We start from the raw sequence: 16,115 nt of genomic DNA, 5'->3' as shown, positions 1-16,115 counted from the left end.
TCTGTGAGTTTGCTTGCATACCACTTTTTATAACACTTGAGGCAGAACTGGTAGACATGTCACTGCCACACAATGGGGTTTTCAGCTGCTTCTAATTTGATCCCACAAATACAGTAGTGTTTTCCAGAGGCACTATTTTATGTGATTATGTAAAAATATGATTGTCTAGTGGAAATACGGGAATGACAGGTAGAACTACCTTCCAACACTGGAATAGATAAATTATTCCCAAAATAATGAATCCCTACATACTATTAAAAATGTTAAATAGAAGACCTAAGACAGACAAACTAAGTCTCTTTATTTTTTTCCATTTATAAAAATAACAATGCAAATACCGTGGGATGTCCATGTCTTGATACCTGATTCTTTTTGACCTGCTTTTTTCCTTCCGCAACTAATCTTTTGTGATTTTCATTATTACATTCTGTATATTCAGCTGTAGTGTAACTGGAATCTTTTGCAGAAAGTTTGCAGTCCACAACAAAAACTCAGATTTTTGTGCCTTCTCAGTACTGATGACCAACTGAAGTTCAGACTTAGGCCATATAGCTGAAATCAAAACAGGTCAAGATTTGTAATGAGAATACTGATTATTTTATTTAAAGTGGTTGGTTAGAATCACAGAATCGTAAAACATAGAATGGTTTGGGTTGTAAGGGACCTTAAAGATCATATAATTACAGCCCCCTGCAGGGACACCACCCACTAGACCAGGTAACAAATCCTTTTTGTGCTGGGGGCCCCAGAGCTGAACACAGTGCTCCAGATGGGGTCTCACAAGAGAGGAGCAGAGGGGGAGAATCACCTCCCTCAACCTGTTGGCCAAGCTTCTTTTGATGCAGCCAATGATATGGTTGGCTTTCTGGGCTGTAAGTGCACTCGGGATGTAACCAAAATTGGACTCCAGGAAAACTGAGTCTACGTGAACTACTGAAGGGATTAGATGAAGATGAATACCAGGTCAGGTTGAAGGTCAAAGAGGCAGGAAAGCTAAAGACTAGGGCATATTTCCAGATGAACAATAGGGCCAAAGACAACAGCCATCACAGTGCCTAGGCAGCTCACACAAACAAGCAGAACATACATGTACAAATAGCTGAAATAAGGTCAGATCTGAGGGCCAAGGTAAGACCAGGGTGGGGGAAAAGCAAAGAGCATGAATCTTACAAAACCACAGCATTCAAACTATCAAACTACACCATGAAATTGGTACATTCCTTAAGTTCTGATGAAGGAAGAGACATGTTTCTTGCTTTAAAAATTGCCGTAGAAAGACACTAGAAGATCATTGCCAAGGTGGGTCTAACTGGAGCTGACGATAATGGTTCTATAGTCTTTAACTCTTATAAATAAATAGATAAAAATAAAAAATAGGGATCAGCCATTCTATTTTATTTTGAAGTTATAATCTGCTGCTTCTGTATTCTTTGCCACTCTGTGAGCAAATACTCTTCAAATAACTTCCAGTAATTGACACAGGTAATCATTTTTCTGTGCACAGGCATTCCCTATGATGAAAATGATGTCTTCTCTTATTTTTCATAGTAATTGAAAACTTCGAAGTTCAGAAACCATCAGCAAAACACACAAAACAGAAAACTATGAAATGGATGAGACATACATACTCCTGGTTAACTGCTGCGATTCCTACCTTCTAGAAGATGGACAGAGACAATCCTCCTTTATACTCAGATGCAGAAAGGACATTTGTAGTTCAGATTCTCCCAAGAAGTTCTGAAAAGCATATTAAAGCAACATAAAACAATGAGCATCAAAATGATTGAAGTTTAGTTGCCTACTGGCTTTTGTTTTATTTTGCTGTTGTTGTCATTGTCTTGTACCCTCTACAGGCATTGCCGTGCTAATTCCAACTGTCTGAACACTTCCAAGCCTCACTATATTACTAACATATCCCAGCGTCAAGAAGAAGCCAGCAGAGATAAGGTGCCATGTGTTGTGATCAGCTTGGAAATGTGTATGAATTAGTCAGCTAGTAGCTAGGCCAAATAGATCAGATAATGGTTGGTTTCACCATGTCGTCTCAATGTCAGGGGACTGCAGTAATGCTAATCTCTCTTCTTTATTCACCACCAATTTTCTGCAATCTTAAGGAATTCAATGTCTTTGATCTTGGTTGAACTTCTCCAGCAGACATAAACATCCCTTCAGGAAAAAAAAAATGAATGCCTGAAAAGCTGGCATATTGGTAGTACAATTCCATATGCCTCACTTCCTCAGAAAATCAGGCCAAAAAGTATTCCAAACCCAACTCTTAAACATTAATTTTGCAAATAAAATTTACTCTTAAGAAGATGAATGTAGTTCATTGTACAGCTGACTAAACAAAATAAAATGGAGGATATGTAGGAGGACTGGATGTAAACATGAAAAAAGCAAAGGATAACAGTAACAGGTTGTAAGGCCCAGAGGGAAAAATACCTTCTTTTCATTTAAGAAAAAGATGTCACCACAAACTATGTAGTCACCTTTTTATATGGAGAAGATAGGATAGCTATATGGGTGCTAACAGAAGGTAAACGGTGCAGATGATCAGAAGCAAAGTATGTTCACACAATTCTCAGAAAGACCTCAGCTACAGTGGCATGTAAAGCTCCTGCCTTGGTTGACATGTATTTCTTTGCCAACTCACATGCCAATTCCTTCCTCACAGGAGCTCTGCCCACTGACATTGCTTTGTGCATACAGTCTTCTGCACTCTTCTGCACTTAGCATAACCTTAGGGCACTCTTATCCCTTTACGTTTTAGACTTACTGATGGCAATTAAAACTCAGAGATGTGAAATTTAAAAATTGTCACAAAATATTGCTACAGTCACACTCAGATAACAGAAAAGAGACATTAATATCTACTTTCTTATCATTATCTATAATGAATGTTAGGGTACATACATGGGTATTTAGTGTGCAGAGAGGAAGAGAAAATATCAACAATTGCTCCCATGTTAAACAACACTGTTTATGATAGTATACTATCATCATCGATATGCTGGCTACAAAGACTGCTGTTGTTTGTTTGTTTTTATATATACACAGTTAGTTTGCTTGCTACACAGTGTAATTCTGTGTTCCTTTACTGTCTGAGCATAAATATTATGCTATGAGCAGCAAACATTAAAATCTTGTTCTGGAAGGGTTTAATGATAACACTATTTTGCTCACTCAGTTTTTCAAATGAAACAAGAACTGCATAGAATAACCACCAAGTCCCAGTTTGCTGCTCTGATTTAGTGAAATGGGCACTATGGTATTTGTCCTACAAAGACAGATGCATAAGGTAGACTTATAGATATAGTAGTACAATGTGAAGAGTTAGAGTCTGCAGGAAATCATGTATTTCATATGTTTCATGTATTCATTTTGGAATAAACACAAGACTTACCTAAACAAAGCAAGGAAGGAAGTCTCTAAATCATTTTCTTACCTAGTAAATTCTACCTGTCTCTATCACTTTCATGACTGAAGCATTAAAACTAAGCAAAAGACAACTGTTCTCCATAATCTTACTGCTACTACCATTTTCCTCACATTTTAGGTAACTGAAGAGCAGGAAATAGTTTGTGGAGTCAGAAATCTGTCTGAAATTTAACAGTTGAAAAAACAGTCCTGGTATTTTGAATTGTAAAATAATAATAATAATAATAAAATAATAATCATAATACAACGAATTGTGATTTATTTTTTCTGCTTCCATTTCTCCATTCACTCTCATTGATCACAGGTGCTTACTTCCATGGTTTATTATGTATTGTGGGCCAAAATCTGATTTTTACTGGATTCTTCAAGCAATCACAGCTGTTAAGATCCCTCATGAACTATGCATTTAGTACGTCCTTGACTGAGATTATTGGAAAATAATCCCATGCATGATCCCAAATGATCCCAGCATGAAAAGCAGCAGACACTCTGATGTTTTATATGGATCAAAAGAAAAACTGAGCTTCACTTAAATTACATCTGAGCCAGCATCTGTAATATGTCTAACAGTAACTGCACAACAGGAAAACACTAGAGAACAAAACAAACAAAAGGAAGGCAACCATAGAATGTGTGTGCCCCTTTTCAGCATTTTATACAAGATCTGCGTCGTATACAGTACCATTCATGTACTTAACCTGCTGATTACATCCTTCTGATAATAAAATCAACAATCCTTACAGCCTTGTAACCATCCTATTTGTCCTAGTCTATGATTAGTAATGGTATGATGTACTTCTTTTATGGAGAGTTCAGGTTCCTATGGGCCATAAAGGTTTGTCACATCCATGCAAAAAAAGATCAACCATTTGTTTATAAAGAGTAGTGGTATAAGAAAATTGTTTATAGTATTCATGGTGATAGCTCCTTATCTAAACTCAGAGAAACATGAAGGGAGAGTTCAATTCTTGTGTCAGCAAAAAGGTTACTTTCCTTTGTTAAGGAATAATATAATATAAAAATAATATAATAAATAAAATGTAATAATAAATATAATATTAATATACTAAGTAGTATTCTGAATGTCTATCTGCAGCACCAGATGATTTCTGTAACTGTTAAAGCAGACCAGTGATTCAGTCCTGAGCTGCGGAAACATCACCAGAAGCAGACAGACATATGTCTGATACTGTCCCCATCTGCTATTTGCTCAAATGGTGCTGCTCTTATGTGGATATGGGCTAATCTGACAGATTTAAGGACATCATTGCCACAAACAATTTCAAAGATATTATATTTTACAACTGTCAAGTTCGATATTTTCTTTCGGAGGGTAAATAATACTTTGTTTATGAAGGAGGGAAAAAGTTAAATATATTGACAATAAATATACTGAAAATGAGTAGTTTCAAGACAGTTTATGAAAACAGAAAGAAAAAAAAAAAACAGCTCTTCTCCTTAAAAAAAAAAAAAAAAAAAAGCTTGAACATTCCTTTGGACAGCAAGTGCATACTTATAGAAGTCACTATCTAGAAAAAGGGTTAAATGCAGATGCGTTAAAAATGCTATGATAAGAAACTGTCACTAGCATGGTAATCTACAGAAACTTCAGTAAGGATACCACTCCAGGATGTTGTTCTAAGTTACCTATTTCTAGACTTACAAGCAGAGAGCCATACTGCCAGGTAGGGCTTGTTTATGTTTGTTATATAGGGGAGCGATGGCACACTAAACAAGAGCACAAACCTTAAGCATGCTGGCTGCTCTCAACCTTCATGGGCATACTCAATGGGCAACCTGCAGATCTTCTGTGCTAAATTGCACTCATGTGCTTTGAAATATGGAATCACTAGTGTGTTGTAACGCTCATCTACCTGCTTGCTGAGTTATGACTTCTTCAGGCAGAAAAGCTGATCTGGTGTGATAACCTCCATGACAGTGCTTTGCAGCCAGCACATGGTATGAAGGCTGTGCAACCACTATTTAAAGGAGCATGAGGCAATTATGCCTAAACATACGGTGCAATTGGGAAAACAGGAAAAGGGGGAAGTGGACTCTAGTCTCCTTTAGTGCTGCTGAATAGTATCCATATCTGAAAATGTAAGTTCATGAAATCTTTCCTTAAATATTGTCTTGTTGTGACAGGTAGCACTTGGGACTTGTATTCCAGTCAGACACCACTGTTTCATAAACTGGCTAGCATTCTATAAAGGCAGCAGCAGCATTTTTGGGGGTGCTGGCATGTGTGCAGTATGTATTTTGCATATGAAGAGCAGCAGGCTGTTCAAAGAGATGGCTGAGATTTGGCCCATGTCTGACTTCTGTCTCCGTGTAATTTACCTGCCCCTGTGCTCTGCACAGAGACCCGTTTCTAATTTGTGACACCAATTCATGCTCTTCTTTTGGACATAGTGTCAATCTGCAAAGGCTGGATCTGCCCAAATTCCAAGGGCACATTCCCATAAAGTAAATTAAAAAGAGATAAAAAAAAAGTCAGTTTAATGGCCAATGGCTTCCTGACACTTTCAAGAAATGTTTAATTATAGGTACTATAATCAGACAGTTGTGAAACCTAGCTGGAACAGTTGATTTAACCTCTGAAAGGTTGACAAAACATTACCAACTCATGGCTAAAACCTGTTTATCAAATAGTTCTCCACAGGTATTTGTGTGTCTAAGTATTTTGTTCCATCTAAAGGCAGGTGATCCCATTCCCCTTTTAGAAATACCAATAGCTAGATTTCCTAGGTTTAATGTTCACTTTAAGAAAGGATTGTAGGCTGAAGAGGAACATAAAGACTGTGTGGTGATTACACCCCATCTAAATTTTCACTCTTCCAAAAGCAAAGAAGTCACCCTGACTTAATGAGGTGTTTGTTTGACAGGAAAAACATAGTTAGTCCTGCAAAGTCTCAGAACTTTTTTTTAAGCCCAAACAAGCTTTCATGAGTCACTTAACTAAATTGTTAGGATTACACTCTCATACTGAACATGATTAAAGGTCAACAATGTAGCTACAGAGTGGCTAAAAGGGAGTAGATTAAAGGGCTTTTAATAGGACAGGGGCTGTCACTGTTAAACAAAATCAGGTTGAAATCATTTTACATCTAGTAATTGTCTCTGCAATTAAAAAGATGACTTCTGTCAGTTGGGATAAGCCTCATAGCACTGAGGAGATGCATGCTTATCTCTTGTTTTGGTCACTTTCTCATCTATTTTTAAAATTTATCCAGATTTCACGTAAAATAGATATAATGACAAACTAAGAGTAGGTATAGACTCTCTCCTCTTTGAAAACAAACTGGCCCCTCATACTGTCAATGTTTGCCCCTATGAACTTACCACTTTTTTCCTTCGCTCTGCTGTCAAGCACTTAGTTTGCCTCCTCTTCCCTTGCAGTTCCTTACAGACACTACCTCCTAGCTGACAGGGGTTTAATTTCTCTCCTAGAATAAAGGCAAAACAAGAAGCATTTGTGAAGAACTGGGCTGGATATGCTGCTATAGCTAGGGGGGAGAAAAAAACAAAAACAAAACACACCACCACCACCAACAATACATATTAAACATAAGACCTCACAGGTCAAAAAATAAATAATAATAATAATAATTAAAAAAAAAAAAAAAAAAAACCTTCAGTGTTTTCTGGACTTAGGAGAAGAATTGCTAAAACACTTACTCCTTGGATTTGGAAAATCTATTCACAGAAATACTTACAAATGCAATTTTCACCAAACTGTCCAAAGCAATTAAAGCAAAATGAAATTACTAACTAATAACCAACAAGCACATTAAGCAACAGAGCACATACCGTCTGTCTGATGCAATTCATTATCATTTAGCACACATACATTGTGCAGATGTCATAAAATGTAGGCTGGTGAAAGATTTAAATCACAGTAAGGAAAGAGTCTTAGGATACCCATCTTTCTTTGTTTGCAATTTGCTTTTATTACATAAGTGATAACAGGTAACTGGAGACACCTGGTTATTTGAAAACAGGTGTATCTGCAAATATCTAAAAGGCATCCACTAAACTTGTCCTTTGGTAACTGCTAGTAATAAATGATATTAACTACACAGCTTCCTTTTGTAGTCCTGAGAAATTCATAGTTATGGGATTGCGCTTTTAGAAATCTACATTTATAAAGTGCTTGCACGCTCCTGGAGCAAATAGGGTTAGCTATGCAAATGTCTCTCTAAAACCCTGGTTTTCTCTCAGAGCCCTACATAGCTACATATGAGCTCTAAAGATGTTCATGTTCAATTTGTTGAATTCAATGCTCACCAAACTTTGAAGTTTCCAGGAGACAATATATTTGTTGAATCAGCCTCCTGAGCTTCCACTGGCTGTAACCAGGGCTTTGTCAACAACTAGGAAAACTGGCATTATAGCCAGGTTTAGTATTTCTGTTGTTACCACTCACTCTGTAACTGAGCGTAAATCACCCCAGGCATCCCCAACAACATAAATAAATAAATAAATAAATAAATAAATAAATAAGAATTAATACAGCATATGCAGATAATCAGGCCATGTGTTTTAACAACCTTTAACTTCTAACGTTGTCATAAATACTATGGTAGATGAGTTTAGTGTTTTCCTGATCAGAGTGACTAAATCAAAAGGTTTGGATGATGAACAAATACAAAAATAGTAAGTCATCAGGAGTTCTCACAGGTAATTTCCATGGCTTTACAGGTCTGTAAGCAACAGCGTGATGCAGAAGGTAGTCTTAAGCTGGAAATCAAGCTGCAAAATAGAAATGTCACATATGTGCCTACATGTTTTATCTTAAATATTTACAATAAAAACCTGCTGTCTGAGGCATCACAGTCAAAACTATCCTGCCAATTTACCACCTACTCAAACAGGATTATGAAATGGTATGACTGTTTGGCTTATTCCCCTGTGTAGCCATACTCCATACTCTATAAACATACAAGCAGCTTCCACTTTCTTTTAAAAATACATGAAGAGTTCCCCCCCCCCCCTTTTTTTTTTTTTGTTTTTAATTTAGTTAAAAAACTTATGTTTAGAGTGCTCATTAAGGAAAACTGAGATTGGTTTCAATTGTCCTGAGGAAACCATCCTCAGTTCTTTTCTCTACTTACAAAAAGGCAAATTGGCATCTGTTCCAGCCCAGCAGGGTGAAATAATCATTAAATTACAGGTTGCACTCCATTTTGTGGAACTTACTACACACCAACTGCCTTCCAAGATGTTACAAAAAATTGAAAACTCTTAACCAGGAAGACAATGCAACAGAGGACAGCTGAGAGAGAGTTCCTGCTCTTCCTTAAATGTACAGTTTCTGCAGGTTATCTTGTGATCATCTATCTATATATTGTTCATACTACCTTCCTGCAGAAGAAGCAGAATAAAACTTCCTTTACCACTTCCTGATTCAACGCTGTAGTTTGTAGCCTACAGCATACCAACAGAAGTGGAGAAAACCTTTCTACTCCAATGTTCATGCTCACCAATTAGTGGTTCAAGCCCCTAAAATAAGAGGAAAAAAAGAACATAACTTCAGAAGTGATTTCAGGACCATGGTAGTGATAATAGTAATTTCCTTTATAAGTCTCCAGAGGGACAATATTGAAAGATAAATCCTGAGTCATAGGATTTCAGGCTTCATCTTATACCACATATCTGTATACCAGCTGAGCTGACGAGATGATCTACTGAGTGTACTGCCTTTGGTGATCCCATTCAGAGTCAGCTAATTCTCCCTCTATATAGGAGGCTAGACAATAACTGATGGGTTTGGATTCTTCTATCTTGTCAGGCATTTGAAAGAGTGATGTTGCTTTATCTGACATAGATTTTGTAGTCCCTTCGAAGCCTGACCCAAAGTCCACAGGATGCTTATTCTTTCAGTGGCTCAGGTTCCAAGTCAATCCCAATGACTTCAGCAGGTACAAAGGCAGGTACAAAGGAGTTATCCTCTCATTCTCCTACACCTTCTAAAATCTTACCAGCATTTGGACAAAGATGTAACCATCCAGAGTTTTCAGTCAAATAAATAATAAACTAAATCTCTGCTTTTTAGGCACATAGGCTTGTAAAGTTATGCTGACTCAAGCTGGCTATGAGAGAGAAAAGCAACAGAGGGCTCTCTAAAAGCATACATGTAAAGTTACTATCTCTGCTATTATATGGAAAATAAAAGGGCTAATGACTTCTGAACTGAAATACTTATATTGATGATTAGTTTCTGGCTGGGTCACTGGTCTCTGCTAACAAAAATTTACACAGATAACCGTATGTGAAATATCTTAGATTAATCTGTTAAATAAGAACAAGTCAGTCCTGTAATATAAAGAAACGATGATTCTTAAGTGTTAGAAAATGTTCAAATGTAACTCATGATACTTCTAGCAAATACAATCTTAAATATAGTTGGAAAGACTCTGATAATTCTTTTTTCTCTTGGTAGTCATTAATTAAATTCCAGGACAGCCCCTCAATAGATCAGAATTTTCTGTCTAAAAGAAAAATAAAATGTTTCATATCAAATTGTTTTGGTGAACATTTCTGAGCTGCTCTAGTTATGATACTGAAGAGGTCAGTCTAGATATGACACTGAAGAGGTCACCAGAGATGAAAAATTATGCTGCCAAACATAATAATTCTTTGAGAGTTCAAGAAGGCAAAAGGACAAACATTAAATATGCAAGTATTTCCAGAAAGACATAGCTTTGACAGTGCTGTCTAAATGAGTAAACAAAAGCAAGTAAAATTGGAACAAGCTGATAAACCAGCCTGCCTGCCTGCCTGCCTGACTGACTTCCTTCCATTCATTTTCATTTTTCTCCTTTTATATCTCTCTGGTTGTATCAACAGGACTATTACAACTGCCACTCAACAAGCAATTTTCTCTAGAGAAAATGAGAGCTAAGACATAGTATTAAATAGGTGGCTGGAACCTGTGTTTTCACCATCCATCAGCTGAAGAGAGGCTGCACGCTTCCTAAAGTGAGGCTCAGCCTTTCTCTTTGCAAGCAACATAGATTCTGGGATTCCATGGAAGGTATAAGTGAATAAAAATGAAGTCTTTTCTGTACATATCCCAAAGTTAACCTAAGATAAACCCTGAGGATTAGAGAACAGACTTCTGTTACAATAGTATTGTTGGTGGTGAGCTTTTTCCTCCAGCTAGAATAACACAGACCATCCGAAGATTTGAAAATGCTGGGCTGAATATGCATAATAGAAAATCCCATAAGAATGCCAGCTGTGCATTTATGGATGGATGAAAAGTACAGGCTGTTAGTTGTGCAGTCATTTTCTTAGAGATATTAAGATCTGCTGCTAAAAAGCAGGAAAACAGAGTCACACAGTCTGCAGCTGACAAGCTCTATTGATGAAGGGCTGTTTTGTTGTTGTTTTCAGAAGCTTGTTTTCTTGACATCTGAGGAAACAGGAAGGAGGTAAGGGATTGATATGACTGGTGAGTTAAACCAGAATAAATTTGTATCAATTTTTATTTATTTATTTATTTATTTATTTATGGGGGATGATGAAAAAGACTCTAGGCTGGTGATCCTGAGGAGAGCATGAATCAGTAAAACTGCCTGTGTTCCTTCTGGATCAGCATGGGAGATTGTGCAGGATGCATCCTACAAGAGTTTCAAGACAAAATGATGTCTATGATGATGAAACAAAGCAGTTTTGGTGTTTTGATACAAACGGAGAGTGAGGCAAAACTCCATGGTGGGGTTTATTTCCCCCTTCCATCCATCTGTCCATCCATCCACATAGGCCAGGTGGGGCCATCGCACAGCATGTAGGTGGCTGACTGCCAGCACAGTGTAACATCATGCTCCCTGGGAAATGTAGTGGCAAAAATAAGGCCTAAGAGAAACAGCAACAAGTTTGACCAGGCTGTTAGATCTATTCTGGTCCTGTCAAAAATGTTTCCTTTGATACTTCAAAAACACAGTAGTAAAGAGAGTGATCAGGTACTATATAAATGCACCTCTGTCTTGGTGGTGGGACTGAAGGAAACTCTAACCTTGAGGGCATTGAAGTTCCCAGACAGCTTCCCAATGCATTCCACATGTTTTGTCCTCTCCAAAGTGAATTGATTCATTTCACTCTTCTGCTCAGTGTCTGTCAGAAGTTTATATTTAATTTAGCCTTTAATAGATCAAGGAAGGCTTCAAAATATTTGTGAAGCTTTCATTGATTAATCTGAAAACAAAATGTCACACTCTTTAGGACATAATTCTAGGACAGATCTGTCCGTTACTGATGTAATTTCAATTTTCATTTGGTGTGACAGCACTCGGTCATAGTCTTGTTTAATTTACCTTCAATTAAAGTGTTGTTATGTTCCACCAAAACCATTGGATTTTATCAGAGCTGCATACATTGAGGTATTTATACAGCCTTATTTATCTAAAAGGAAAAGGAAAAAATATATATATCAACAGAGGAAAAGGTTCTATTCACTTTAAAAAATTAGTGCACAAATAACTTTGGCACAGGCACACAACAAAGCTTCCTCCTGTGAAGTGCACACGCTCACAGAAATCATCATTCTTCATTGACTAAGGCTGCTGACAGTTCAGAAAGAATTTTATTTGATATCGTCTCATCTGCCTCAGCTTCCTCCTCAGGTTTAACACTTTGGGGTAGCTTTTCAGCAGAGAGGTAAACTGAGAAGGTTCATTAGCATATGCCTGCTGGCCCCTGCCTGTTTTGCCTGATGAACTACTTAGCTGGAAAACTGAAAGGTGCTGAAGCTGGCTGTCACTCAGGAACAAAATCATTACTTCATCTTTTACCATTTCATGTTGATTATGACATTCTTTCTGTGTAAGATTTTTCTTAATCATTAACGACCTTCTGAGACAAATTCTCCTCAATACCTAGGAAGTTCAGGAATTATTATAATCAGGCAACTTGTGCAGAGACAGGTGATCTGATGAGCTGGAGAGAATCTCACCACTGCAGAATCATCACAGATTATGTTCTTGTTAATTTAGCAGGGATTTTCAACTACTTTCTCACATTATTAGCTAAATTCAATGAATACACACCATGTTACTACTATGGGATTCAAAGCAAGGTGTCTTTAAGCCCCAGGATATGCAGTCCCAGTAAACTGAAGCCTGCTTAAGACCTTCAGCAGATTTCAGTAAGCAGCTCCCTTATGGCCTTGTAATATCCACACCTTGCTCTTATACATTAGGACTGATTTACTAAGGTGTAATGGGAATACTACTGTAAAATGAACTGTACACAAATGTTCCTGCTACAATGCATTGCTGGGAAAAAAAAAAGTAACTGAATAACTGCAGAACTCCATCAAAATAGTATTTAAACAGGATCAATTAATAAGACCAAGCAACTGTTAACAAAATTTCTAACTCACTAAAGGAAAAAGGACAAAAGAACTTTTAAGATGAGCATTTAAATTAAATGCATATGGTATCTATGGAAACTGAATTGATTAATTGGGAAAAACAAAAGTCAGAAAATGCAAGGAGAGTCATGTGGCAAACAGTGAATGCTAACAAAATATATATTATATTATATACAATATTATATATATTATATTGTATAAATATATTATATGTATATAACCTCCTGTTAATCTGAGCTGTTTTCATGTCCTAGTGGAAACTTTAAGAGTTAGAGTTTTATGTGAAAAAAGTAAAAATATTTTTCTCTCATTACATCCAGTTATGTTCCATCATTAATTCAATTTTATGAATTTGGCCCAAGAAGAGGTTTCACTAAACAAAGTGAATAGTGGTGATGTTGACGTTAGAGAGGCTTATTTTTCTATTATTTACTGAAAAGTAAGCATGTAGGAATTAATCTTGACAAGTGTGTTTATTAGGTGAACGGAATGGTGGGTCTACTACTGTGTGGAAGCTATCCATTACTCAAAAAGTTTATATTGCTCATTTATTGGGTAGAAAACAAAGACACAATAGGATAGAACATTCTGTTTGTTTGCTAGAATTTATTTGTTAGTAATGTATCTATAACACCAAGTTTTAATAAAATTATTTCTGTGCCTTTATGGTAAATGAGTGCTTGGGTAAATCTGATCTAAATATAAATACTGATTTTATAGGAAATAAACTCAAAATCCCAAAGCTATGAACATGTACAGCAGATTAAGTATAAAAGGTGCATTTAAAGTTATGACTCTGGATTTTTTCATGAGGTGACATAAATTGACAAAACAATGTCTTAATCACCAGAACACAATGAAAAGCACAGATTGTATCAGCCAAAAAAAAAAAAAAAAAAAAAAAAAAAAAAAAAAAAAAGCTTTTTATTCTCTCTCTCTTTTTTTTTTTTTTTTTTTTTTTTTTTTTTACTGGTTAAGATCTCAAAACTGATTTTTGTTTTGTATTGTTTTAGAACAAGAGATCAGAGAATAATGGAATAAAGCATAAGAATGTTTGCTTGGTCCTGGTTAAATTAAACTCATCTGGTAGATGTAGACCTGTGCATACCCATTGCATGTAGCAATGAGAAACCTGAAGTCTTTCAGGCAGCCCCCAGTTTGGTAACGGTACCAGAAAATACAGACCAATTTCAAAACCACTTATGTGTCACATGGTGTAGCCCTTCTATCATGACAGAAATGGCAGACTAGCTCTAAACTTCTTGGAAAAGGCTCAGATATATTCCTTTTTGCTCCAAAGACTAAGAACTCTTTCTCACAGAAGTTTTGAAATCAGCAGGAGGCAATCTGACAGAGGAATGAAACCACATTTGGGTCATACATCAATTTGTCTTCCGAATTCAAGGGAGCTCAGTTATTATTTTAATGTGATTTATCAGAATAAGGTTCTGTAAGAGTATGTGACATATTGATCTATTAAGTTAATATTAGAGTTTAATGGCCACAAAACATCACACCCACTATCGGAAATCTTTATTATAAATTCTGATATTATTTCTTTGATATCCAAGTGATAACTACCTTGGTTTATTTTGTAGTATAGGCCTTTCTCTGGAGGCTAGCTCTGAGTAATAACACGTTCTTTTCATTGCTTCCAGCAAAATGTGGACATTTGATCAGACTTCTTTTTCTGTATCTAAAGAACTTGTATTGGGATATATAATGTGCCAAAGATAATTTGATACCATTCATATTTGATTGCTTTGTTAGCTTGAGTTTGAAAGGAAAACAACATCTGCCTGTTGCCAGAGTCCATTTCCCTTTGAACCATGCTTGGATAAAATTCACAGCTGAAGCAATTTATAGCATGAAAAAAAATCATTGTTTCATGTATAAAGCATTTTTTTTTGTACCTTTCACAGTTTGTAGTGTGCTTTAAACAGTGGAGAAAATACTAGATTTTTGTCAGAATATCAAGCTCCTTTGGCTTTAAAAGTAACTTTGTAATTCTAAGTTAGTATGAAATATGTTTGTACTTCTTCACTAAGTCCAAACAGGATAAATAGGTGAGCACTGGTGTCTGAAGGCATCACAGGAGGGTCAACCCTCTCCAAATGGTGGAAAAAATAAACAAACAAACAAAACGGTTAGAAACTGGCTGGATAGCCGGGCCCAAAGAGTCGTGGCAAATGGAGTCAAATCCAGTTGGAGGCCGGTTACTAGTGGCGTTCCCCAGGGCTCGGTGCTGGGGCCAGTCCTCTTTAATATCTTCATTGATGATCTGGATGAGGGCATTGAGTGCACCCTCAGTAAGTTTGCAGATGACACCAAGTTAGGTGCATGTGTCGATCTGCTCAAGGGTAGGAAGGCTCTGCAGGAGGATCTGGATAGGCTGCACCGATGGGCTGAGGTCAACTGTATGAAGTTCAATAAGGCCAAGTGCTGGGTCCTGCACCTGGGGTACAATAACCCCAAGCAGAGCTACAGGCTGGGAGATGAGTGGTTGGAATGCTGCCAGGCAGAGAAGGACCTGGGAGTGATGGTGGATAGTCGGCTGAATATGAGCCAGCAGTGTGCTCAGGTGGCCAAGAAGGCCAATAGCATCCTGGCTTGCATGAGAAACAGTGTGACCAGCAGGGCTAGGGAGGTGATCGTCCCCCTGTACTCGGCTCTGGTGAGGCTGCACCTAGAGTACTGTGTTCAATTTTGGGCCCCTCGCTACAAGAAGGACATCGAGGTACTTGAGCGAGTGCAGAGAAGGGCGACGAAGCTGGTGAGGGGCCTGGAGAAAAAGTCCTATGAGGAGCGGCTGAGGGAGCTGGGCTTGTTCAGCCTGGAGAAAAGGAGGCTCAGGGGCAACCTTATCTCTCTCTGCAGGTACCTTAAAGGAGGCTGTAGCGAGGTGGGGGTTGGTTTGTTCTTCCACGTGCCTGGTGACAGGACGAGGGGGAATGGGCTTAAGTTGAGCCAGGGGAGTTTTAGGTTAGATGTTAGGAAGAACTTCTTTACCGAAAGGGTTGTTAGACATTGGAACGGGCTGCCCAGGGAAGTGGTGGAGTCACCATCCCTGGAAGTCTTCAAAAGACGTTTAGATGTAGAGCTTAGGGATATGGTTTAGTGGGGACTGTTAGTGTTAGCAGCTGGACTCGATGATCTTGAGGTCTCTTCCAACCTAGAAATTCTGTGATTCTGTGATTCTGTGAAACCATAAGAGCATCAAAACCTGCATGGGGGAGACACACTTTCAGTAAGAACTCAATGGTTAATATTTTGCTCAGGTGTCAAGAGCGCTAAAGAGCAT

At 37.5% G+C, this 16,115-nt stretch overlaps 1 long non-coding RNA gene across 1 annotated transcript; it reads right to left on the bottom strand.

The window, feature by feature from the left end:
* Positions 1-281: 281 nt before the first annotated feature.
* Positions 282-7,372, bottom strand: LOC311432081. Its single transcript, XR_014689810.1, has 4 exons — positions 7,249-7,372; positions 6,781-6,884; positions 1,655-1,737; positions 282-552 (listed from the first exon to the last, which is right to left on the bottom strand). It is a non-coding gene; the product is annotated as an uncharacterized lncRNA (long non-coding RNA).
* Positions 7,373-16,115: the final 8,743 nt, after the last annotated feature.

The sequence above is a fragment of the Aythya ferina genome, assembly GCF_964211825.1.
Source record: "Aythya ferina genome assembly, chromosome: 2".
In the NCBI taxonomy this organism is placed as follows: domain Eukaryota; kingdom Metazoa; phylum Chordata; class Aves; order Anseriformes; family Anatidae; genus Aythya; species Aythya ferina.
Note: the sequence above shows the minus strand (reverse complement) of the source record. Positions and strands in the feature narration are given on the sequence as shown.